Genomic DNA, 25,555 nt, shown 5'->3' with positions numbered 1-25,555 from the left:
CTAAGATTTTGTTTTAGGATTCAATGGTTTCCATATTAGTTGAAAGATTAAAAAAAAAGTTTGCATGGTAAGTCCTGAAGCTCCTTCTCTCCAAATCCATCAACTCTATCTCCCCTCTGACTTTCTGTCTTCTTCAACTCCCCTAACTTGAGCAGAAAATAAGAATAATCTCTTTCCTCGATGTTATATCTTCCCCCAGTTTCTGGACAGTGCTCTACATATATTAAATCCTCAAAAGAAACTGTTTGTTGAACTAAATGGAAATGCAACTCATATGTCTGCATGTTGAAATTACTAGGAAGTAGACATATTTCAAGTACAATATATGAACAGTAGTGCCTATAATTCTTCAATTTGTTTTCCCTGCATATATATTTTTTTCCATCTCAGAGGGAGAATCACTACTGACTGAGACAGCAAAAAGAGACCTCACACATCTGTTGTTTGTGCAAATTTACTACTCCATAATTTACAGCAGGTATCCAGGAAATATGCAAATCAGAGGTGGTTTTAACTGCAACTGAATCAAAAGAGAGAACCTGAATGCAAGTGTTGTGCAATTGCTATATCAGGTGACTCATCAAAAATTCAACTCCACAAAATTCTGTCTTGGAGCCACTCAACCATCTTGCAGATGACGGTATTAAATGTGCGGATGCATTTTCTTCACTGTCACATTTCAATAGTCCAATAACCAATAACGAAATAACCAACCTTTGGCCACACAATGTGTCTTTCCAATATTATCTCCCTCTCTTTCCCCTTAGTATCCCTCTATTCCAGCCAACTGATTATTAATTGGCCCTAATAAGCCTAAAATTTTATCTTCCCTATGTTTTGGCTCCTGTAGTTTCACTGTTGGAAGATTGTACAGTAAAAAGAGCATTATGTTTATCATAAAGCCTTGCTTCAAAGCTCTATACCATTACTTATTACCTGTGTGACCCTAGGCAAACTACATGTTTGTGAGCTTCTGGTGCTAAATAATGCTTCCTCCCACTATATTCCTTTGAATTTACTTATGCAAATAAATAATGATGTTAGTAAGTCAATAAGTATGTATTAAGCATCCACTGTGTACCAGACATTGTGCCAAGTTGGGGGTTAGCGAAATGAAAAAAGCAAATGACAGTCCCTGACTTTGAGAAGTTCACAGTCTTATGGGAGAGATAATATGCAGTCAACTAAGTTAAAACAAGCTATATATAGGATATGTAGGAAATAATGATCTGGGTAAAGGCTCTAGAACTAAGAGGGATTGGAAAAGACTTCTTGAAGGTGAGATTCTTTAGCTGGGACTGGAGGATGCCAGGGAAGCCAGGAGGTGGAAAGAAAAAGAGGGAACATCCCAGTAGAACTAAACTCCTTCTGGGAATCCTGAGTACCTAGTAAAGCATGCACAAAAAAGATACTTAATTAAATGCTTTCCAAATTTAATTGAATGAATCACATCTGCAAAATAGGCAAGTTGGACTAAAATAATTTCCAAGGTACCTTCTACCTGTAAATCCCATGATCCCATTTTCTTTCTTCCTACTAATACCAATTCATCCTCTGAGTTCACCTTAAAACCTCATTCTGCTGTGAAGCCAGATCAAAAAGCTTCTCCCTGTTTGTGTTTCAAGTAGACTTGTTCAGATCAAGCTTAGTGTATAGAGAGCCTAAGGTTCAGGAATTCTTGGCTTCAAATATAGTAAATGGGTACTTCTGGATAAATATTAAAATTGGCAATTCCACCAGACATTCAAGCTATAAAACAATAACTACTCTCCATTAGTGGAGGGAGACCTGCCTCAAATCTCTTCCCACTCCAGTCCATCTGACACTCAACTGATGAATCAATCTTCCCAAGATGCAGAGCTATCTATGTCACTCTTCTATTCAGTTAACTCCAGTAGCCCCATTGCATTTCTAGGATTAAACATCAACTCCTCTGGCAATCACATCTCTTCACAATCTGACTTTCTCCTACCTGTACTATCTTCTTCCCCTTTATTTATTTTAATTTATTAAATATCTCCCAAATTACATTTTAATTTGGCCCAGGCTGAGTGGAAGGTTGTGAGCCATATGATGCACTAGATGGTCCCCTAAGTAATTTGACTTGCAACAAATTTTGACCTGCTTTAGAAAAAGGAGTTTCTTCTTCCAATAAAATCACAGGTCCAGTCTCAACCCTGATTTTATCAATAGAATAGAAGAGGCAATGTATCTTCACAGATTTTAGAACCCCAGGGCTAATAGTCTGATATAGCAAAAAAAGTGAAGCACAACATGATTAGGATACTATCCTTCTATATTTAGCAATTGGAGGCAGTCTTCAACTTGAAAATGGGTTGTGTTCTAAAATTTAAATTTGTTGTAGGTTATTTGGAATTTAGAAAACATTCTCTTATAGAAACAATCTTGACTCATAAATATTATTTAATAATGAAAGTAATAATGACTTTATGGAACACAAAGATTAATGAAGTTTTTTCACAAAAACTCTGACATAATATAATTATTCCTATTTTATAGGTGACAAAAATCAAGGCTCAGAAATTGAAGTACTCCACCCCACCATTCTTAGGCTTACTGGCTGAGTTGTTGATTATTTTTAAATTTCTGTTTTCTCCATTTATTCCTTGCTTTTTCCTTCTTTCTGAAATAGTCTTAAGTAGACATGTGTCTTCCTTTCTGCAGTATTTTCTTGAAATCTACTGCATGCTAATTCAAATCCAACCTCAGACATATAATAGCTAAGTGGCCCTGGAAGTCATTTAATTTCTCTTATAAGAAAATATGTATAAAAGTGCTTTGCCAACCTTATGACACTTTACAAATGTTATCTTATACCTTGCTGTCACTCCCTTTCCTTTAAGAGCATCTTCCATTTACAAGGTAGATATCTTGTACATACATATTTAAATGTTATCTTCCCCTTTGAAATGTGAATTCCTTGAAGCAGGGGGGGATGTGGGGTTTTTGCCTTTTTTGGAGTATGCAAAATCTTGTAGTGGTGCCTGACTATAATAAATGTTTGTTGGATGTGTGCTGGTTGCTTTTTTTTTAATCTAATGACTTCTTTTTGTAAAATAAAACTCATTTTAAATGCATTGGGAATGCATTTAAGGAATATTTTGGATGTTTACAGAAGGATCTTCTGCAAAGATCTACCCTGAGGCTGAAAAGACCTGATTATTAAATGTGTACAACTACAGCTAACCTATTATATCTAGCCTAGCTAAGTTTTTGGGAGACTCTGAAGGAAAATGGGAGAGAAAAGGTGTTCCACTGCCTACTAAAGAGAAAAATCTAATGAGCTATAGTGCTGATCTCATAGTTGTATGCCTGTAAAACCTAGACAGTCTACCAGTACCATGCCAGAAAACTGAATTGACTCCATTTAAATAGTCTTAGGACGATTCTGCAGATCACCTGGCAGAAGTCACCAGACATTGAAATCCTTCCTGAAGCTGAAGAATCGAACATTCAAACTACTGTTGAAGAGTGCAAGTCTAATGAACCGGCCATGTTGTTCCAATGCCAAACTCATAGACTATCTTATGGAGAACTTACACAAGGAAGGCACTCACAGTGATCAGAAGATGCAATACAAGGACACTTTCAAGGTTTCCCTGAAGAATTTGGAAGTAATGGTGTGACATAGGAGGCTCCTACACAGTACTACCCAGTATGGTGGACCCACATCAAAGAAAGTGTGGTGCTCTAGGAGCAAAGCAAAATTGCAGTAGCTCAAAAGAAACATGAGATGTGCAAATGTTCATGTGGACTATTTGTGCCCCATCTGTGGTAGAGCATTCTGAGTCTGATGAGCCACAGTCAGACACACTGTAATTTGACTCTAACACAGCGATGTTATTTTGGTTCTCTTCAAGAATGAAGGACTACAAAATCAACCAATCAACCAATATCTAGCTAACTCCAAGCCATTTTTCAGATCCATCCATCTAGGACATCTTGCCATTTGCTTGAAAACACATGCATACCTCTCTTCCCCAGACTTTTTTTCCCTTGCTCTGGAAACAGTGAGCAAAATCAATATTACTTTTTCTTCTAAAAAGGACATACCTGTGATCATCCTTTACCTTCACTCACCATTCCTATAACATTCCTACCTCACCCCAGACCAAAAGACCCTTTGTTTACTAGCCCTATTTGTATTGTTAGCTTCTCCTATTAGAATCCAAGTTTCTTTAGGACAGGAATGATCTCATTTTTATATTTGTGTCTAAAGCATCTACCACAGTTTCTGATACATAACATCAATGCTTTTTTTTTTTTTAAGCTAATTCATGCATTCCTTCCTTTGATAAAGTTATCTCTTAGCTTATTATTTTCTAAGTGGCAAAACTTTCAAAATCATATTTTCTTAAAATAAAGTACACTTATTTCGTCTTCTACAATCAGACTCCAAGAGAAAAAATTTAAAATTATATCTTTTATTCAAACTAAATAATTTCTGATCTATCAGTGATGGCTTATGGTCCTAAGTCCTCTAGACAAAAAGACAAATTGTTTCCTTCCAAGCTGAAGATTATGTGGTTACTAAATAACAATACTATCAAAAACAACAACAATAGTTACTTTTTTAAATCTATGCGTACAGCACATAAACATTCAGATACTTTTTTTTTTCCCTTACCTTTAGTCGATGGGCATAAAGAGACAGGGCTGTGAAACATGCCCTCTGCTGGTAGAAAGAGGAGAACTTGGTGGACCTTTTAAGCACAGAAATCCTATGTGTAAGTGTTGGCAATTCCCCAAGAAAGAGCTATTTTCCAAGCACCTTTGAGATGCTAGGACCTGAGATGCTGCTCTTCTTAAGCAGCCAGTTTCACAATGTCGATCCTAAAAAAATGGAAAGAGAAAAATGTTTGTTTTTTAAAATATTTTATTAGTTCTAAATATATGAGATAGATTATAATTATTTAGGAAGTTTCAGAGAATTCATATGTTCAACAGCTAGTGAGGGATACAATTGAATGCAGAACTGTCCTCAGAGACAGAAATAGCTGAATTCATATTCTTTCTCTACACATACTGGATGTATATAATGGACAAGTCATTCTCAGAGGCCTGGGCAATTCTCTAAGAATTAGATGTTAGTGTGCACTGGCAGAGGATGTCTCCTTATAGAAGAGTTTCTTGGGCCAATAAAATCATAGGTACGATTAAAATAAAAACACATAGTAAGTAAATAAGGCTACTTACAGGAAAGACTATCATAACTGCTTATTAAATGGGCTTCTTGTGATTTGTGCCCTCTGTCATATGAATTGTATGCTGCATATAGTTACTAGGATGACTATTCACAAATACAATTTTCTCTATCACATTTTCTTATGCAAGAACTTATATTAGTCACTATTAAGAACAGGTATCCAAACAAACCAACTAATGTAAATTACTTTGGAAATCTTAAATTTCTATATAAATTTGAACTATAAACAATAGTATTAGTAAGAGGGATGATAATAATGGTGATTGTAATGATAGTACTAATAGTAACTTACCAATACTTACTACTACTAATAATAATTAATTGTTAGTAGTAGTTGGTAATTAGCTGTAGTGACTAATAATTTAGTTTGCCCTTAACTTTTAGTTCTGTCCCTAAAACTCTGGTCATTTCTTGACACTGTTTCACTTTCTCTGATAAGGAATTACATCCATTATTCAGAGAAGTTGGACTTTTCACAAAACATTTTGAAAAAGATATATCATCTTTTAAAATACTAGTCTTTATAAAGCATCTCACAAAAATAATAGCAAGATACTATGAAAATTATATTTAGGATTTTGGCATTTATGAGAAATGAAAATAAATATAAAAAGATGGGAAAATAGGTTTAAAAATCACTTTATGAGTGAACAATGTATTTAGGTATAACCACTACCAAGTGGAATGGATTGGGAAGACAGTGATGTGCAAGAATTGTCTTTGTACATAATAGCCTGCAAATATATTGATCATGGAAATCAGTTATAATCAGCAATACCAAAACCTGCCTTCAAAATTCCATCCTAAGCTACTTCTATTATCATAAATAATAAGACTAGGATGATACAGAAGTACTAAAAAGATCTGTTCCATTTTATATCTATTTGTTGTCTTCTTGCTTGTTTTCATAGAATTATCAGAGTAGGAGGAGATAGTGGGGATGGTCAGGAGTATCCTATAGATTAAAGTAGCTTTATTTTGGTGAGAAACTCAACAGCAAATCTTCTGTTGTCCTTGTGGACAAAATGAAGAAAAGTGAAGTGATTTCATAGTTGACTGAACAATTATGTATCAAGAGAGTTTATTGATGAATTGATGTAAGCTTGAAGATGGGTGTCTAGGTATGCTGTAGGAGTTTACCCTTGTCTTGTCCTATTTACCATTTTTATCAATTACTTGGATAAAGAGATCAAAGATGAATTTATCAAATTGGCAGAGGAAATAAAGTTGGATAGATAATCAATGCATTTGATGACAGGATCATAATTTAAAGGATCTCCACAGGCTGGAGAAAAAAGTAAAGTTTATCACAGACAAAGGTAAAATATTTCACTTAGATCTTTTTTCAAAAGTAATTATAAAAATGCACTTCAGGTAAACAAGTTGGGTCCATAGAATTTCATGTAAAAAATATTTGGGATTTTAGTTAAACTAATAATATGACATACTTCCAAACCACCAGCAAAGATCACAATCCATTAACATGTTCCCATTCTGTCAATTCTTATTCATGTCTTTCTACAAAGGACTTACACAGTATAGAAGAGGTCTTCATCAAGATCTTCTAATATTTACATGGGCATCATTGTATGATTCAGACTGTCCATCTGATATTGCCTCATTCTCACTATATGACCACCCTACCCTTTTCTGATCATATATTTCCTGAAAGACATGTTCAATTCCATTTGTTTTATACACCATCATTAATAATATGTAGCAGCTTTCTTATACCCAGCAAATCCTTTGTGATTTCACAATTTAAATTCTTCAGATATTTAATTTAGTCACATAGCGTCATTGGAACCATATTGGTACAGAATATATATACATTTTCTCCAAGAATCAATCATTCATCATGCTAAAAAAAAAAAAAAAAGTGCCCTTAGGCCCCATGAACATACCTCCATATGAAAGGGGAAAAAAATGTCATCCCTTCTAGTGTACTCTAGTCAGGTCAAATCTAGGGGACTGTGTTCAACTTGGGTGCCATATTTTTAGATGGATAATTACAAATGAGAGGGAAACCATGGAAATACAACTACAGCTAGGAAAAATGTTAGAAATCACATTAAAAATAGTTGAAAAAATAGTTCAACAACCACAGAAGTTTAAATAAAGGAAGACTATGGGGAGATATGATAGCTTTGTTTGGAGTTAATTGAGTTCTTATACAATAAACATACAGCATTTCAGAAGTGCTCACATTGGAAGACTTCCTGACTACCAGAACCTGAATTTCAGTAAATCTATCGGTAAATATGTATTAAGTGTCTACTATATGCTAGGCACCAGTAAAGTCTTCAAGAGACAAAGACTTCCTATACATCATGATGGAAAATCAGAGTAGACTTCAGGGGAAATATATTATAAAAGAATAATAATTTGTTAAAAGCAAAACACACAAAAAATAGATAAGTGAATAGATGATAGATAGTAAAGGCAACAGAAGGAAAATATGTATTTTTATTGTGTCAAGGCTTGCTAGTTCATACTAACTTTTTATTATCATACTGACAAAGCCTGTGAAAATAGAAATATGTCTAATATACCAGTATATATTTAGAAAAAACTCCTAAGTCTAGTCAAGAAATGATGTATCTAAACTTCTTTTAAAAGAAATATTACAACCATCTCAGGAAAAAAATCATATTTGGAAGGCATACTGATGTGGGCATGAACTCATTTCAAGAATTATTGCAACTACAAAGAAATTAGAAAATTTATGAATTTGTTAACATGCCAAAGAGGTTCCAACTCATTTTTTGACATTGCTGTCCATCAACATGCAGTACTATTTGACAGATATATTCACATACATACACACACACACACACACACACACACACATACACACACACATATATATATATATACAAAGAGAGAAAGAGATTGCAGTTACTTGGTGTTTTGAAAAATGTCTGACACTATCAATTTCACTGCCAACATTTTTAGGATCTACATTGCACATGATGGGAGAAGTGACCTTTGAAAGAAAATTGTGGGGTCGAAAAGAGAGAAAAATATGATAACAGACATTTTTGGAAAGAAGACTGTTGTCATGGTCATACTTGGGTCCTCTCCTTGATTAGCTTTTCTAACCAGAAAGATTTTATTATGTTAATCATTACCTTAAATAAAATCTCAAGTCCATATATAAATTAAATCAAGACAAACCCTGGTAGTATACACTTGGTTTCATTTGTGGGATCAGGTAAAAAGTGAAAGGGAAATATGAATCTGAAAAAATCATAGAATTTCTAAAAGTCACATTTCAGAATGAAACTACTAATGCTGTCTGTAATGAATATATCATGCTGGTTCCCTAATGTAGGTGAAATGTGATAGAGGAACAACTGGGTTCATATCATAGTCCTATTTATTGGTGAACTTAGAAGGGATGATAAAATTCAAAGAGAGGCCCCTATTCTTTATAGCTTCTTTACGAAGAGATAAGAGGGAGGAAAGTTTGCTTCCCATCCAGATAATCCTTAAAGGAAAATCCTCATCAATAATGGCAGTGACACTGTGCACAATAGATAACTGATAAAAATGTCTTCATCTGAACTATAATCCATACAGCCTACCTTTTTAGCTTTGGCTAAAAATCAAAAGTTTATCTCATTTATGCATATAGTTTCTCCTTATTCAGAATTTTTTTCAACTATCAAAATCAAAAATGTGACTCATTTTAACCAAAATGAAAACTAGTTTCATATATGCAATGGATTTCAGACACTGGGATAGGAAGCATCTTCAGACACTTTCTACCAGTGTGACTCTGGACACATTATTTAATTTCTATCTGCCCCAGTTTCCTCAACTGAAAAATAGGCGTCATAATAGCATCCACCTCACAGGTTGTTATCAGGATCAAATATGATAATTTTTATAAAGTGCTTCGCACAGTGCCTGGTATGTGGTATAAGGACTTAATAATTGCTTAATTTTCCCCTTCTCTTATCCCTTCCTATAAAGAAATCTTTAAGAAGGAAATTAGACAGGGGCAGCTAGGTAGCACAGTGAATTGAGCACCAGGCCTGAAGTCAGGAGGACCAGAGTTCAAATCTGATTTCAAATACTTAACACTTCCTAGCTATGTGACCCTGGGCAAGTCACTTAACCCCAATTGCTTCAGAAAAAAAAAAAGGAAATTAGACTATGAAAAAATTGCATGTTTTTTCCTGTGGTTTATGTAATTGTTTGGGGGGTGGGCAGAGCTTACAAGTGGCTTTTCCAGGGTCACAGAGCTGGAAAGCATCTGAGGTAAAATTTGAACTCAGTTCCTCTTGACTCCAGAGCCCATATTCTATTCACTGTACCATCTATATGCTTCCAGTTTTTTAATTTCTCTTAAATAATTTCATATAGATAATACTGATCTCAACTAGATTCTATGCATATCAAAAATACACATATTTTTCTATCTTTTTATAAACATTTGTTATGCTAATCTCAATTAATGTGAACAATGAATCCTCTGCAGTGCTTACATATATTTGAATCCACACTTGAAAGTCTATAAATTAGGTAATTTTTATTTTATTCTAGCCCAATAAAAATATGCAGTGTGCATTTGGGTAATATGACTCCGCCAACCTTGAGAATTTGTTACAAGCATTAATTTGGGACCCTGAATAAAGTGAGTATTCAGATGTATTACTGGATGACTAATAGATACAATATGAAATTGAACATTCCATAGATTTTGGAGTCACCAAAGAGTGATATTTGTAGCAGGAAATATTGCAAAAGACTAATGTGCTTCATAGCTGGAAGAATTGGGAAACGAGGAAACTCAAGGCAACAGTAAGAAAAAGTGAATATGATCCCTTTCACTCATATTTGCTTTTTGAAATAGCTCTTCTGAGAATATTGTCTAGTTCCAGATGTTCTTTTTGCTTAAGGATCTCATGGCCAGTGATTTTTTTGTCTTTATTCCAAGAAAATATAAATATCTGAAGTTATTGTCATTGAGTTGTTTCAGCCATATCTGATCTTTGTGACCCCATTTGGGATTTTTTTGGGAAGGATACTGGAGTGGTTTGGCATTTCCTACTCCAGCTCATTTTACAGGTGAGGAAACTGAGGCAAACAGGGTTAATTGACTTTAAACAGATGAAGATAGCAAGTATTTTGCTTCAAGAGATGCAGTTAACAAATAACAGATTCAGGATCTCAAATTCAGGTGATATTACTCTGTCTAAAGTTCTGGCCCTTATGCAATGTTCTTTTTGTCCAGTGGTAGCCAGGTGCCCAGAGTCATTTCTATTTTAATTCCTTTAAATAAAAATACTCTACTTAAAGTGGAATGTTTTCCATTATGAATAAATAGCCTAAACCTCCTGTCTGCTTTAAATTTTGATGGTATTTAAAGCCCTGTTGTGATATTTTTCTGTATAAAACTAATTTCAGGAGTATGGTCCTTAGTTTCTAAACATCAGTTCATAAATTGTGGTCTTAGAGGTTACAAAGAGGTACAAGACATTATTTTCCATGTCTACATAGTCTTTATGAGTCAGAAGCAGAATTTGAATCTAGTACTTTCTAATTCTAAGGCCAATCCTCTATCTAACATTGCTTCTTTTCCCATTACAAAAATCACTCAAAAAATAGCCAACCTCAATTTTATCAGCAGCTTTCAGGTTAAATCGCCAAGGTTATCAATTCATTTGCCCAAAATGAAGAAGTAAACAAATCTTTCATAAGGGTGACATGTTTTCCCAACTCCATCATTTCATTTCATAGTATTCTTATCTCTCATTCTTAAGAGCACTCTACAGAAAAGAATAGGAAGAATCTTAATGGGCAAAAACAATGCAATCTAAAGAATAGACCTTCAGATTTAACCTTACCAATAACAAACAGGCATTATACTTTTCATGCCCAAACATTGCTCAAGTGTCCCAGTAATAAAAGCCACTGAGAAGAGAAATAAAGATATTCTGTTTGCCTGATTATTTCAACTATGAAAAAGAAATCACTTAAATCTACATACTGATGGAAATGTAGTTTGACTGCAGAAAATACTTGTGAATGCACTCATGCTGCAGACAGACACTGCGGTGAAATTTGCCCAGTTAACAAAAGAGCTGCATATACTAGACACAGGCAAAAACACACCCTCTTCATTACAGTGTTGAAAATTAATTCCTTGCCCAAGAGGCATTCGTTGGTCCCACAGTGAAAACTATGCTTGTTCTCCAGGGAACGCTGAAATTATCTACAGATGCTCTCTCATGAATTAAGCCTATTATTGAATGTTTGCCATTTCTAAACAGAAATCCAGCAAAATCAGGGGCACAGGCTGGGATCTGAACAGGGCGATAAATTAGGCTGGATTATACAACGGTAAAACAGGTGGAATAAATTGAGGCTTTTTGTAGCTTGTGAAGGCATAGTATTTACTTGAGGAGCTACATAATAGAAATTCACATATACTAACATCCACCCACATATTTCTGTAGTCATTGTGCCTAACAAATTTGAATTTATGGAGAACAAGTAGAATATGGTTTCTCTACTTAACATATTTTTGGAAGCATTTTAATAAATGCAAAAGAGAAGCAGAAGTAAAGAAAATTGCCACCAGACATTTAAAGATATATGTGTCATCTTATAGCATGTTTGCTACTGTGGAAGTTAGGCTGCACCCCTCCTCCCTAAACCCCTCCAGGGGTTTGCTGGAGAACAATTATTAAAGTTTCAGTGTGAGCATTTACACCTCAGAAATCAGCAAAGCTACAAATCAGAGCTTGATTTAATGTTTTACTGATTGTCTAGACTGAATAAAGTGATGGGGGAAATGTCAATAATGCAAATTAAATTTAAAAGTGTTTTTGCAAGTGATTTTTTTCTTTTCTTTCCTCCCTTCTCCCTTCCTCCCTCTCTTCCTTCCTTCTTCCTTCCTTTGTTCCTTCCATTTTATTCTTTATTTATTTTTTTTCCTTTTTTTTCATTCATTCTTTTTTCTTTCTCTTTATTTATTTTTGGCAAGCCAGTAGTTAAACATTCAACAGCACGTTCACCCTAGTATATTATTGACTTTTCCTTTATTCAAATGATAGTACAACATTGGAAGAACATTGGGTCACAGGAGTAAAGTAATATAGATTTATTGCTGTAAAGACTTCAGCAACCATCTAGTTGATGTCACAGTTAAGGGACTAAAACCCAAGGATTTAAGTGATTTGTCCAGAGTTATACGAGTAATATGTTCTAGAGGTTTGCTTGAATTCAACTATGAATTCTAAGTCCACAGTCAGTATTCATATGAGAACTGAAAGAGACTTCAGAATCCATCTAGTTTAATACAAACAAAAATATGAATCTCTTTTACCACATTCCCAGGCTGAAGGCCATCTAGCCTCTTGAAGATTTCCTATGAGGAAGAATCCACTTCCTCCCTAATCAACCCATTCTTCTGGAGAGCTCAAGTTGTTAAGAAGGTTTTCTTTACATCTAAATTAAATCTCTTCTCTGTACCTACTACTCATAACTGTTAGGTCTGCCCAGTGTGATGAATAAGCCCAGCAGAATAAGCCAACTTTTTCTTCTACATGATATTCTTTCAAATAATTGAAGGCAGCTATCTTGTCTCTGCCTAAATCTTCTCTTCTTCAGCATAAATACCCATAGTTCTTTCAGCCAACATTCATTTTGCTTGATCTTGCAGCCCTTTGAGATACTGATTTCCTTTCTCTGTGTTCTCTTCAGCTTATCAATTTACATCCTAAAAAGTTCTATCATGATGCTAGAGCAATGCCTTCAAACAGAACTCAGTCAGGGTTCTTTTCCAATAGAAATATAACCTAAATTGTCTATGTCTAAATAACCTGTCTCTAAGCTAAGCCACACAATAATAATATTGCACTAGCTCTTTCAAACAAAAGTTATTTATATTGAAATATAACAAATTATATCAAAGATCCAAAATATCTATACACACGGCTTTAAATTTATGAAAGACTATCATTTTACAAGTGGTAAAATTTAATGTGTTTATTATGTCTACACATGCACAATGGGTGTGAAAAAATTTAGGATCTAAAAGTCCATAGACTATTTATGATTTTGCCATATGGAAGGTGATCTTTGATCACATCTAATTGTACTATGTAAGTATCAATACATCTTAAGTCAAATTTTTCATTAGTTTCACAGATCAGAATTATATGTATATGGCAATAGAAGATGAAGAAACAGATAAATCATATTCATTAATAAGAAAAAATAATGTCAACATTATATAGTACTTATACACATCAAACAGTTAGGTGGTACAATGGATAGCATGGTGGGCCTTGAGTCAGGAAGATTCATTTCCTCAAATGTTCAAATCTGATCTCAGAGACTGGCTATGTGATGCTAGGTAAGTCACTTAACCTTGTTTGCCTCAGTTTCCTCATCTGCAAAATAAGCTAGAGAAGGAAATGGCAAACTACTCCAATACCTTTGCCAAGAAAACCCCCTAAAAAGCATAACAAAGAGTTAGACATGGCTGAAAAATAACTGAACAATAACATAAACTTAGAAGTTTAAAAGTTCTTTAGTATATTATTTTATATATCTCTCACAACAATAGGTAGATGCTATTATTATTTCCACTTTGCTGAAGAGGAAAATGAGACAAAGAGAGGTTAAGTAATTTTTTCCAGGGAAGTCATTTTAATGGAACAAATTTGACATAAAAAAGGCAACATGATTCAGACCAAAGTAAATATATTGGTGAATACCATGGTCATGAGATTGGACATGAATTTAGTATTTCAGCTTCCAATTCTAAAAGAAATGGCTAATAAATCTCTGGCTTTTTAATGCCAAGGGAGACATGAAAAAGAGACCTATGTTCACTAAAAATGTATGACATGAAGAATATCCAGTGAAAAGTCCAAATTGAAAAGAAATTCCTCATACTGTGGCTGGTGAGATCTTCTCCAAGTTCACAGCAATAAATGGAAAATGTTTTCAGTGACCTCAAGTTTCTCCTTAAAACAAAACACTTCTTTTTTCAAAAGAAATTCAAAAAAATATTCTCACAGTGATGTTGTTTAGCTAAAAATCATGAATTACTACTGTCTCTGAGGAATCAAAATCTCAAGTCACCTAAAGGGCAATGGACATGCTGTCTTTAAAGAGACTAGAGAATATCGTCATGAACAAAATGAAATACAAAAGATTGTGTAAAATATATTGTCTGATAAGTAAGACTTATCAGTAAGAAAAAGAAAGAGAGCTGGTCATATAGCAAGAGTCATTGATAACCCATGTGCTAGATTGGTATGGATACAATGCCAAGACCTAGAGATTGGCTCCTAGAATATTGAGTAGAAACCAATGGAGGATTTGTGGAAAGGCATGAACACAATCATTGAAAAGATGGACATCTCACCATTGGAGAGAATACCCACGCTCTTTATGTCATAGATCCAGTGAAATCTTGAAATATTTCAATTTCTAGGTAAGTTTCCTGACATCCTATGTAATATCAAATGAGCAAAACAAATTGAGAAAAAATCAAGGTATATACAATTTGTAAAGCTATAGCCACCAGAAAGGTGTAGAAGTCATTGTATTATACAGTAGCTGTCTGTGTGTTCTTAAGGTGCTGAATAAGCTCTCAGTTAATGATAATAGGCAACTAACTAGCACAGAGGATAAAATCCTGGGCCTAGAATCAGGAAAACCTGAGTTCATATCTACCCTTAGACCCTAGCTGTGTGACACCAAGCAAGTCACTTAACCTCTATTTATCTCAGTTTCCTCATCTTCAAAATGAGGACAATAATAGCACCTACCTCCTAGAGTTCTTATGAAGACCAAATGAGATAATAGTTGTAAAGGGCACATAGTAAGCACTATCTAGCTATAATGTTATTATTGAAAGTTAAATAATTACTGGATAATGATCTAAAAGAAAGTGATTGCATGGAGAAGAAATACATCAAAGATATTTAGCTTTATAAAAATGAAATTTCAATGACAGCATTGAAAACTAATGTTAATGAACAAATCTTTTTTTTTTTTTTTTTTTAGTTTTCAACATTCAAGGTGTTTTTAATAAGATTTTGAGTTTTGAATTTTTATTCTTTTTTCCCTCCCCAAGATAGCAAGAAATATGATATGGATGATATAGGTATAATCAATAAATATACCTCTTTACCCAGACATTCCACTGCTGGCAATATATATCACAATGAGATCAAAGATAGAAATAAAGGTCTTATATTTATCACAATACCCACTATAACACTTTTTGTACCGTGAAGTCCAAATTAGTAGAAAATCTAAGTCTTGTGTAGTGGTCACATTATTTGAATTTGCACAATATATTTCCATTGGCTACACTAATGACCATATTTTACATATCATTATAACTTCAAATATTAAGGATTTGAATGAACCCCACTTCCTGGGGTTCATTCTTTACACTAACAACGATCTAGCTAAAGTTGCAAAGAATTGAAAACAAAGTTAATACCCCCCCAGTTATGGAAAGCTAGACAAATCATGGTACATTAATATAATACAATATTGCAATGTCATACTAAACAACAAATACGAAGAAAATAGAGAATCATAGAAAAATTTATACAAACTTATGCAAAGTAATATAAACAGAACCAGGAAAACAACATACATAATAGCTACAGCAATGTAAATTAAAAGAAAAAATGAAAATGAACATGGTATAATCACCAAGTTTAGCACAGAATTAAAAAAATGAGAAAATTACCTACCTCTTTTCATTGCAAAGATGTGGAACATTACATAAGTCAATGATTCTTTATACTTATTTTGTCATGGACCTCTTTGGCAGTTTGGTGAATCCTATGGCCCTTTTCAGAATAATGATTTGTTGCCTAAATTAATAATTTCAGGACATGGAAAATTTAATTCAGAAGTTAGGGAGAAAATAGTTTTTCCTGCCAAAGTTCAAAGTTTAGAACTCTGAGGCATACTATCAGATTGCGTTGATGTGTTAGTAAATTTTACTGGATTTCTCTCTGTGTATGTGTCTCTCAATCGCTAATTGTCTGTGTGTGTGTGTGTGTGTGTGTGTGTGTCTTTCTCTCTCTGTCTCTGTCTCTGTCTCTCTTTCTCTTTATTACTATTTTTGTGTATGTCTCTCTATTTGTGTCTCTGTGTGTGTCTCTGTCTTTCAGTCTCAGTCTCTGGCTTTCTGTCTGTCTCTGTCTCTTTTACTCTCTGCCTCCCTCATTGTCTCTGTCTGTCTCTGCCTTTGTCTCTATGTCTCTGTCTCTCACTATCCTTTGTTACAAGGGAGACATTCATTCTGAAATGATGGTAATATTTTTTAAATGTCAATTAAAAAAAACAAGCTACACCCTTGCCAGATGATAACAATGGTGAGGGACACAGTGCCAGGAGACCCCTAAAAGATGACTTGCTATAATCAGAGCCAAGAGGTCATGGAGTCATGAAATCAGTCACAAAGAGACTCTCAGGAAGGAGCAACTGCCATCAACTAAAGCACTAAAATTTTTATATAGAATCAATATAAAAGGAACTTCTATCAATTAAAAAATAAAAGTTCTAGCTTTAAAAAAAAAAGAAGGAACTTCTAGTTGCAAGTTTGTCTTTCAGCTCTATGATTACAAACAAGAAGAAATCCCATCAACAGCAGCATCTTCAAGTGAAGCTAACAACCTATCATGATAAATGATGCATCATTATGAGGAGAGCTAAAATCTCAAGCAAAATGACAGCTCATTTTTTTCATTTATATTCTTTTTAGGAAAATTGTCCAGGAATGGAGAAGGGGAAAGGCAAGGGAACTGAGTCATTTTCTTTTTTTTAGTCTCCAAGACTTCAGCTTGAAACATGAGAAAATTTTGTAAACCTTAAGTGGTATCCCTGAAAAAAAATTCCTTTGAAAAAATGTCAGATCTGAAATAATAGCAATGGCTTCAGGAGGAGACTGAGACACTAGCAAAACTAATTAGAAAAATGCTTCTACTCTGTCAGATTCTTCTGTTACTGCCACGAGCTCCTTTTCTACAAAGGCACAAAGAAAACACAATTTTAAATAGAATTTTAAATTTTAATCAAGTTGTTACTGGGCAAAGTATCTTTTAATGTGAAAAGAATAGAACTTAATTCATATTCTCCTATTATTTCTTTGAGTGCCTCCTCTGACTTGTCTCCTGACAAGCATTCCTACAGATAACAAAACCAGCAACAGTGCCACCTTGAGGACTGTCAATCAATCTCTGTTTATTATTGTTCACCACGTAGGGTTCTGGGAGGTATTCCAAAAGAAATAAAAAAAGATATCTCTTGTCTTTCAGGAGCTTATAAATGAAGAATAATGATAGATGCAATAATACGTAACTAAAAGAAATCTACTCTTGGAAAATATATGGAGAGGGGTTATTTATTTTCTATCTAACACTGCCTACCAACACATACTGCCTGACCTTTCTGTGCAGGTATAAGAAAGACAATCTGCTACATTCTGAAATGAAAACATCAGCATCTATGAAGAAGATATTTGTCCAGAAGGCACATGTGTCACCAGCTAGGGTTCTGTCTCTGTCTATGCCATTGATTTATCTGTAATTGCAACATGCTTTTTCTTCCCTCCATAATATGTCCTTCCCCCCAAAATATATATATATATATATGTATTATTTTTAGAAGTTAGATCCAAATTTTATTTCTTCCCTCCAAATAATAATAGCTCAAAACACTGAATTTATTTTCTGGGTTATAAATACTATTCCCAACAACCTCTACCAATGTAATGGCTGTTAACTTTTAATCACTGATATGATGGACCCTCAGCAATAATGGAAAAACTACCTTACCTTCAGATAGTCTATTTACAAAAACAAAATAAAAGAACAATGCAAAAATTTCTACCAGTGGTCCTCAAAGTGTAGTCCAAAGAATTGTTGGGGTCTCTAAAACCCTTTCAGAGGGTCTACAAATTCAAAATTACTTTTTATTTCAAATATAGTAAATAGCTATAAATATAACCCATGTGAACAAAAACTCTTTGAACAGATCCTCAATAGTTTTTTAACAACATGAAGATACTGAGAACAAAAGTTTCAGAACCACTGATCTATACCAAATGTATAAACAAATGAGATAAAATACCAATAATGTAGAAGGTATTCACCAGGTATTCTGCTTTGCTCAAAAATCCTGGACATGATGATCCCATGATATTTGCAGTAGACCCCAATATGTGAATCTCACTTGGTCATCTCAAAGTTACTTGAGGAAAATGTAATATTTACTGAACAGTGACATACAGTACTGAGCTATTCCTGCAGTAAATGAGTAATTAGCATGTACAAAATGTTTGAGAATTTATAATAATCAACTTTCTGACACTGAAGTGAAAATTAATATATATTAGCAAAAATGCTTTCCATCTCTTCCAGGTAAACACTGCCAAAATGGAATTCTGAAAGGAGTTAAATTGTGTATAATGGCATAATCCCTCATCAAAATACATTATGTTGCCAGTGAGAAATATTCAGAATTATCACTTTTCACGTGCTCACCAAGAAGGTTAGCAGATGCTTGCAACAAGTCTAGATACATATTATATTTAATTAATGACACTGGAACTTTCCCAAAAATAAAGCAAGAGCTTATAAAGCTTGTGACTATATCCACCTATTACTGATTACAAAAAAAACCATTTATAGCCTACTTCACTTATTAGCCTGATTTCCCTAGCTGGTTCCCCTATCCAAATACTAACGAGACATGGTCCTGCTTAGATCCTGAGATCAGACAAAATCAGGGGGACATGGTCTTAGACCAAATTTAAATACCTTCTTTTTAACATGTCAATAAATATATAAGCAACCAAGCCTTAGATTTCTGTTAATAAAGTTTATTTTTTAATCACATTTTTAAAAAAGTAAGACAAGATAGCAATTTTTGAGCAGAACTCATAGCAGTTGCATCAGGAAAAATATTTGCCCCATTCCTATCAATGCTGAATAAACTACTAGACTTTGAGTCAAGAAGACTTGGACCCTCATTCCACTTATGTCACTTATATGACTTTGGGCAATGCCTCACTTTATCTTAAAATAGTAAGGGAGGATGGTGTCAATGGTTTCTAAAGCTCCTTCCAGTTCTAAATAAATCCATGATCATTTGTCAAGTTTCTAAGTTATTTACTTGGATGTCTTGTTAAAAGCATTTCATTTAGTGGTAAAGTTTTTAAAGACTATTTTGTGTGTGTGTCTTCATCTCATATCTAGGGCAGCAGTCTAAAAGCACCCATATATTGATTTGTGATAGGTTAAAATGATACGTGAACTTCAAACTGCCTTAAATAGAAGCCCGAAGATCTGCCCCATTGTGCCCAGACAACTGATCATATGAGTTTTCACCCTGCGCTGCCCGCCATATGATGATTCTGGCATAATATCTAACGTTGCTTAATGAACCTGGGCCACCATGTAAAAGAATGGCTTGTTGTCTCTAGGATTTAGAACAAAAAAGGTTTACGCTCCTTATCAGACAGTATTCATCTTTCCTACTCTGTGGCCTGTGTAAACAGTGTGTGTTAAATTGCTTTGGTTTACTAATGTGACAGTTGAACCAGATTTCACCTTCAATGTTGAGACTCAGAGCCATAACTGGTGACTGGTAAAAAGGGATTTCATCCAAGAAAACAGCATTGATAGGAATGGGGCAAATATTTTTCCTGATGCAACTGCTATGAGATCTGCTCAAAAATTATCCTCCAATAGCTTGTTATGTAACTAAAATTTGCCCAGGGTCCCATCACAGCGACACAAGTCACCTTTGCCTGTTTTACCCTCCAACCACTGGAGTAGTAATATAATAGTCATGAAAATAAGGAAGATGATGATGATGATAATGATGATGATGATGGAGTGAGCTCTTCTCAGAAATACAATGATCCAAGAAAATTCCAAAGGACTCATGATGAAAAAGTCTATCCACAATCAGAAAAAGAACAGATGGAATATGAATGCAGATCGAAGCATACTATTTTTTCTACTTTATTTTTTTCATGGCTTGGAATCTTTTTGGTCTGTGTCTTCTTTCACAACATGACTAATATGAAAATATGTTTTGCATGAGTGCACATGCATAACCTATATCAAATTGCTCATCATCTGAGGGATGGGTGAGGGAGGGAAACAATTTGGAACTCAAATGTTTTTAAAATGAATATCAAAAATTGTTCTCACCTGTAATTGGGAAAAATAAAATGTTATTAAAACTTTTTAATAATAAAATAAATAATATAAAACTTTTAATAATAATACATCTATATAGTGCTTTAAAGTTTGTGAAATGTTTTACCTATATTATCTTGTGGTTCATCAGTTAGAGTAGAGTTCCTGGTATAGAGCTTGAAAGACTCATCTTCCTGAGTTCAAATTTGGCTTCAGATACTCACTAGTTGTGACCCTGGGCAAGTCACTTAATCCTGTTTGCCTCAGTTTTCTCATCTGTAAAATAAGCTGGAGAAGGAAATGGCAAACCACCAGTATCTTTTCCAAGAAAACCTCAAATGGGATTACAAAGAGTCAGATGAAATAGAAAATGGCTGAACAACAACAAAAATGTTATCTTGATTGATCCTAACAAAAATCCTATGAGACATTATAATTTATCATTCCCATTTTACAAATGAGGAAATTAAGGCACAGAAAAGTTAAATGATGTCTGAGATCACATGATTTTTAAGTGTCTAAAATAAGACTGAATTCAGGTCCTCCTAATTTCACATCTAGCACTCTATGCACTGTGTCACTTAGTGAAAAAATGAACTTTCTCAGCCACCTCTCCCCTGCACAAAGTCATCCATTGTAACACTGCGTTTTTCACCACTTGAACCATTTTGTTTTGTTTTACTAGGGAAAAAAATCAAAGTTGTATCTTTATTCAGATTGGAAGGATTCTGCTTACAAGTAACTTTCCTAAAGAGATTGTAACATCACATCATCATTGTTAGTCAGGAAGAGGTAAGGATTTGAATCACTAGCTAACAACTACAATGAACAGCAAGAGTTCTTTAAAAAAAAAAAAAAGTCCTACTTTCTAGTTTTTAATATGTTTACCTGAATGAGAAGCATGAGCATTCCCCCATTAGGGAGTCTGCCAAAAAGTACATATCATCACAACTTGGAAATCATGAGAATCTCAACCCTGAAAGCTTGATTTTTGCCACACGTTTTTAAAGACAGCCTATTTCCTAAAAAAGCTGTGTGGGTGGACATGTATATGTTTGTATGCATTTGTGATAAGAAGGAAGGGATGAAAGATGAAGTTCAAGTCTTTTTATCTAGCTAACAAATTGTTAGCATTTAGGGCACATTTTCAAGCAGTAAAGATGATGAAGTCACAGGATGAATAATTGTTGCAACTATCTTAACAGTTAGAGGAGGAAATGAGGGAGGACAGATGGTTGAAAGAGACAAAGGAAAGAAAATATATATATACATATACATATATATCTCATATATATACATATGTGCATATGTACATATACACACATATATACACATTCATGTGAATATACAGTTTGTTCACATGTGCATATCTACATTCATATACAACTTATTTCTCAATTGATTATAAAACAAGACATTTCACTTGACTATTTTGACATCTGACATTTGCCTATACTAGAAAATGTTATTTTCAGAGTCCATAGTTTTGTGGGGGAGTTTGTTTTAATATTTAGCTTTGTTGTATTTTGGTAGAAGCAATATTTACCATATAGGGCTAGTCTTTTTCCCATATAAAGCAGGGAAACCAGGCCTCAGTCTTGATTGGTCTTGAAGACTAAGACCAAAGCCACTGATAAGACTTTTGGTCCCTTAGAAAATAAAAGGTCATTCCATGAGGAACCAGTTCCCTTTAATCCTGGTACTTGTCCCCTTCCCATGCAAGTCACCATACCCAACACACTCTACAGAACAGACAAATTTCCTATAGAGATGAAGGGAAACATGAACCAGTGCTATATATTTCCTTAGTATCCTTTCCATCATTTAGTTAAATAAACTTCCCTTTGCTAACTTTTAGATGTATGAATATCTCATTTCTATCCAATTCAAATCTTAAGCAGAACATCCTAAATCAGGCCTAGTCTAAAATGTGTACACATTTAGGTCTAGAAATTAAATTCCACAAACATTTGTTAGGCAAACATTATGCATAATGAAAACACTGCCTTTTTTCCCTTATTTCCATAGGGATGCAAAGAAAAAAAAAATTAAGTTCCTGTACTCAATGCTTATATTCTTAATGCTGAATTCAGCTTGTAAATAGACAAGTAAACACAATATTATTTAAGGCAGGAGGGCATACTAATAGTTAGGTGGCTCCTGAGATGAGGTTCCAAGGAAGCTGAAAGACAAAAATGAAGGGCAAGTAATTCTAGCCAGGGAAATACCCAGAACAAAAGCACAAAGACAGAAAATAAAATAAAAAGTACTACTGGGGAATTTCAAGAAAGTCACTTTGACTAGAACATGGAGTTCTTAGGGAAAAGATAATAAGGTGAAATTATTAGGGAAAGACATCTTGGACCCAGATTGTATAGGATGAGCAGTTTATATTTTATCTTAGAAATGGGGAGCCAAAGATTGTTCTTGAACAGAGAAAATTATATGGTTATATGATGCTTTAGGAAAATTATTTTGTCAGTAGTATGAAGAATGGAATGAAGAAGAAAGAGACAAAAGGAAAATTTACCATTTAGGAAAACTGCAAGAAATCAGGCAAAAACTGATAAAGGACTAAATTTCGGTGGTAGCTATGTGAGTATTGAAAAGAAGGTATATACACAAAATGGTAGGGATAGAGAATAATTAAAACTTAGAAACTGATTAGATACAAGGAGAAAGAAAATGTGAAGAACATTATAAATATTGTGTATATATAAGTATACAAAAAAATATATATACACATATATAAACATGTATATGAGTATAATGTGTGTGTGTGTGTGTGTGTGTATGTAGAAAGAGAGAGAATATAGCATAAATCTGTGTTCTTTATCATTTCATTGACAGAGGAAAATGTTAGGTCATTTAGAAATCCAGGAAATATTTCTTTCTCCCCAATCCCCACCAACACCTTCTCATCAGTGAGATAAACAAGAAAATCTGATTAAACAGGTTGTCAAACATCAGTTTGCAACAAAAAGTAAGAATAAACTTCTATCCCTTCCTTTAAATATCTGAAAGTAATCAGCACACCTTGGAAATTCTCTGGAGAATATCATGATGATAGAATAAAAGTATTTTGTACTTCTGAAGATTTTTTTTCTGTTCATCTGGGTTGGATTGCTGTACTACTATTCCAGGGCTTATTAGGGACAGGAGGAAAGGGGAAAAAATTGGAATGAGGGAAGAAACATCTCTTTAAAACTTCTCAAATATACTTATTTTTCTCTCACTACTCTTCCTAAATTCATGTTGCTAGCTTTTTAGCCAGAGGGTAGATAACCTTGCTGACTTTACTATGAGGTTTATGGAAGGGTATAAATAAGCATTCACTGAGGATGTGAAAATCAAGAAATGACGATTAGTCCCAAGGTGCCCTTATGTGTCTGATTAAATAAAAAAGATTTCCGATATAGTGTTGGATGTGTTTGGCTATGTATAAACTCAGCAAATGGTCATGGGACAAATAAGATGATATATTAGACACTTTTTTCAATCTCTAACAACTCTTCAGAAAGAAAAAAATTCCAAAAGAGAAATTTTGTGCCAGATGAAGAGCAACTTCCAGCTTAATTCTTAAAGGAAAAAAAAGAGAGAATTACAACAAAGTAAAAGCCTTATATTAGCCCTGAAAAGTGGTAATCCTTAAAAGTGAGTGTTTATTTATCACCACTACCCTGCCCCCAACAACCTCCTTGCCCTTAGCAGAAACATACAAATTGACCAAAGGGTTTATATCTATAGCCCATGTTGGAAATATCCCTCCTCCTGCTTCCAGAACCTTGCTGCCACACTGTCAGTCCCTACTCACCCTTCATTCCTCATTCCCACAAAAAAAGGATGTAGGACAAACATTGATTCTGCTCAAACCCTGCAAGGAGATTAGGGAAGGAAAGTCTGTTGCTTCTTGCTTGCATACCTCTGTGTTAGGGACACTCAAAACTGTAGAGACTATACACATTCCATACTCTAATGTAAACATGTAAAAATCAGCAAATGTTGATTTAATCTAACCAGAGACAGAAATTAAGAGATTCAAAGAGAGTGAGAAAACTAGACAGAGAGATGCAATGTGTGTGGCTATGCTGGTCTGAAATAAGAGGAATTAAAACCCAGTTAGACTCTATTCTATGCATATCCAGAGCCTACATAGGTCAGGAATCCAAACCAATGGACTCTAAATCATACAATATGATCTACTGAGACCACTTTATAGTTCATCTTAAAGAGTGTATCCACCAGGAAAGGGGTAGGAGTAAAAGAATGAGTAATGGGGAATAAATTTTTTTAAATCAAAGAATTCAGGAGGAGGAAAACTCAACAAAAAGTAAGAATACAAGCAAAGAAATCAGGTAAACCCTAAGACTAGAAAAGACAGTTAGCATTAAAATCTCAAAGAAAATACAAATCTTCCTTAATAAGTATTAAAACCCAAAGGAAAGTGAAACAGTACTTCATAAAATATAGAATACTGTGAACTCCCAAGAGAGCATAAGAACAGCAGGAAATTCCAAAATGATTCAAATGAATTAATTCTATAAGAAAATAAATGATGAACGAGCACCCAAATACTCATATGGATCTGTAAAATCATAACTTTGGGAGACCCATTCATTGAGGGAGATTGCAGTTCATCAAGACTGCTCCATCCTGTATGATATTTATCTATGTTCATCCAAAAATTTACTAGAGGAGGTCCACTCAATGTGCTTTAAATCCTCTTTATTTTCTCCTGACATTGATAGGGGATTGTAGAACACTCTGCCTGCCAACCTGTTAACTCTAATCCTAGTAACATTGCCAAACCATCTTTTTATTTCTGTCATGTTCTACCTTGGTTGAATATTAGTCATAATTAAGAGCCCTGAACAAGAATATTTTATAAAGTTTATTAGAAAAAAATTAATTCACAATACAGAATTTCTATGAAGAGAGAATAACAAATACAAAAAAAAAATGTTGAAAGGGAGCAAAATGTGACAAAATAGAACCAAAAGACAACATTGTTATAAAAACACAAAATCTTTTATAAAAAAACAAAGTGTTGACTTTAATCAGACACAATTTAAGGATCATTAGTTTGACTGAAGATCTCCAAGAAAAACATAGATAATCAAAAAAC

At 34.1% G+C, this 25,555-nt stretch overlaps 1 protein-coding gene across 4 annotated transcripts in view; it reads right to left on the bottom strand.

The window, feature by feature from the left end:
- Positions 1 to 25,555, bottom strand: part of TAFA2 (TAFA chemokine like family member 2) — a 539,444-nt gene that overhangs the window by 283,160 nt on the left and 230,729 nt on the right. For all 4 annotated transcript variants that reach the window (XR_004229940.1, XM_031940952.1, XM_031940950.1 and 1 more), the window contains one exon: positions 4,649 to 4,854. The gene's annotated coding sequence lies outside the window, so the exon portion shown is untranslated. The remainder of the gene's footprint in view (positions 1 to 4,648; positions 4,855 to 25,555) is intronic.

Source organism: Sarcophilus harrisii, chromosome 5 (genome assembly GCF_902635505.1).
Source record: "Sarcophilus harrisii chromosome 5, mSarHar1.11, whole genome shotgun sequence".
Taxonomy (NCBI): domain Eukaryota; kingdom Metazoa; phylum Chordata; class Mammalia; order Dasyuromorphia; family Dasyuridae; genus Sarcophilus; species Sarcophilus harrisii.
The sequence above is the reverse complement of the archived record's forward strand: the minus strand, read 5'-3'. Positions and strand labels throughout refer to the sequence as shown.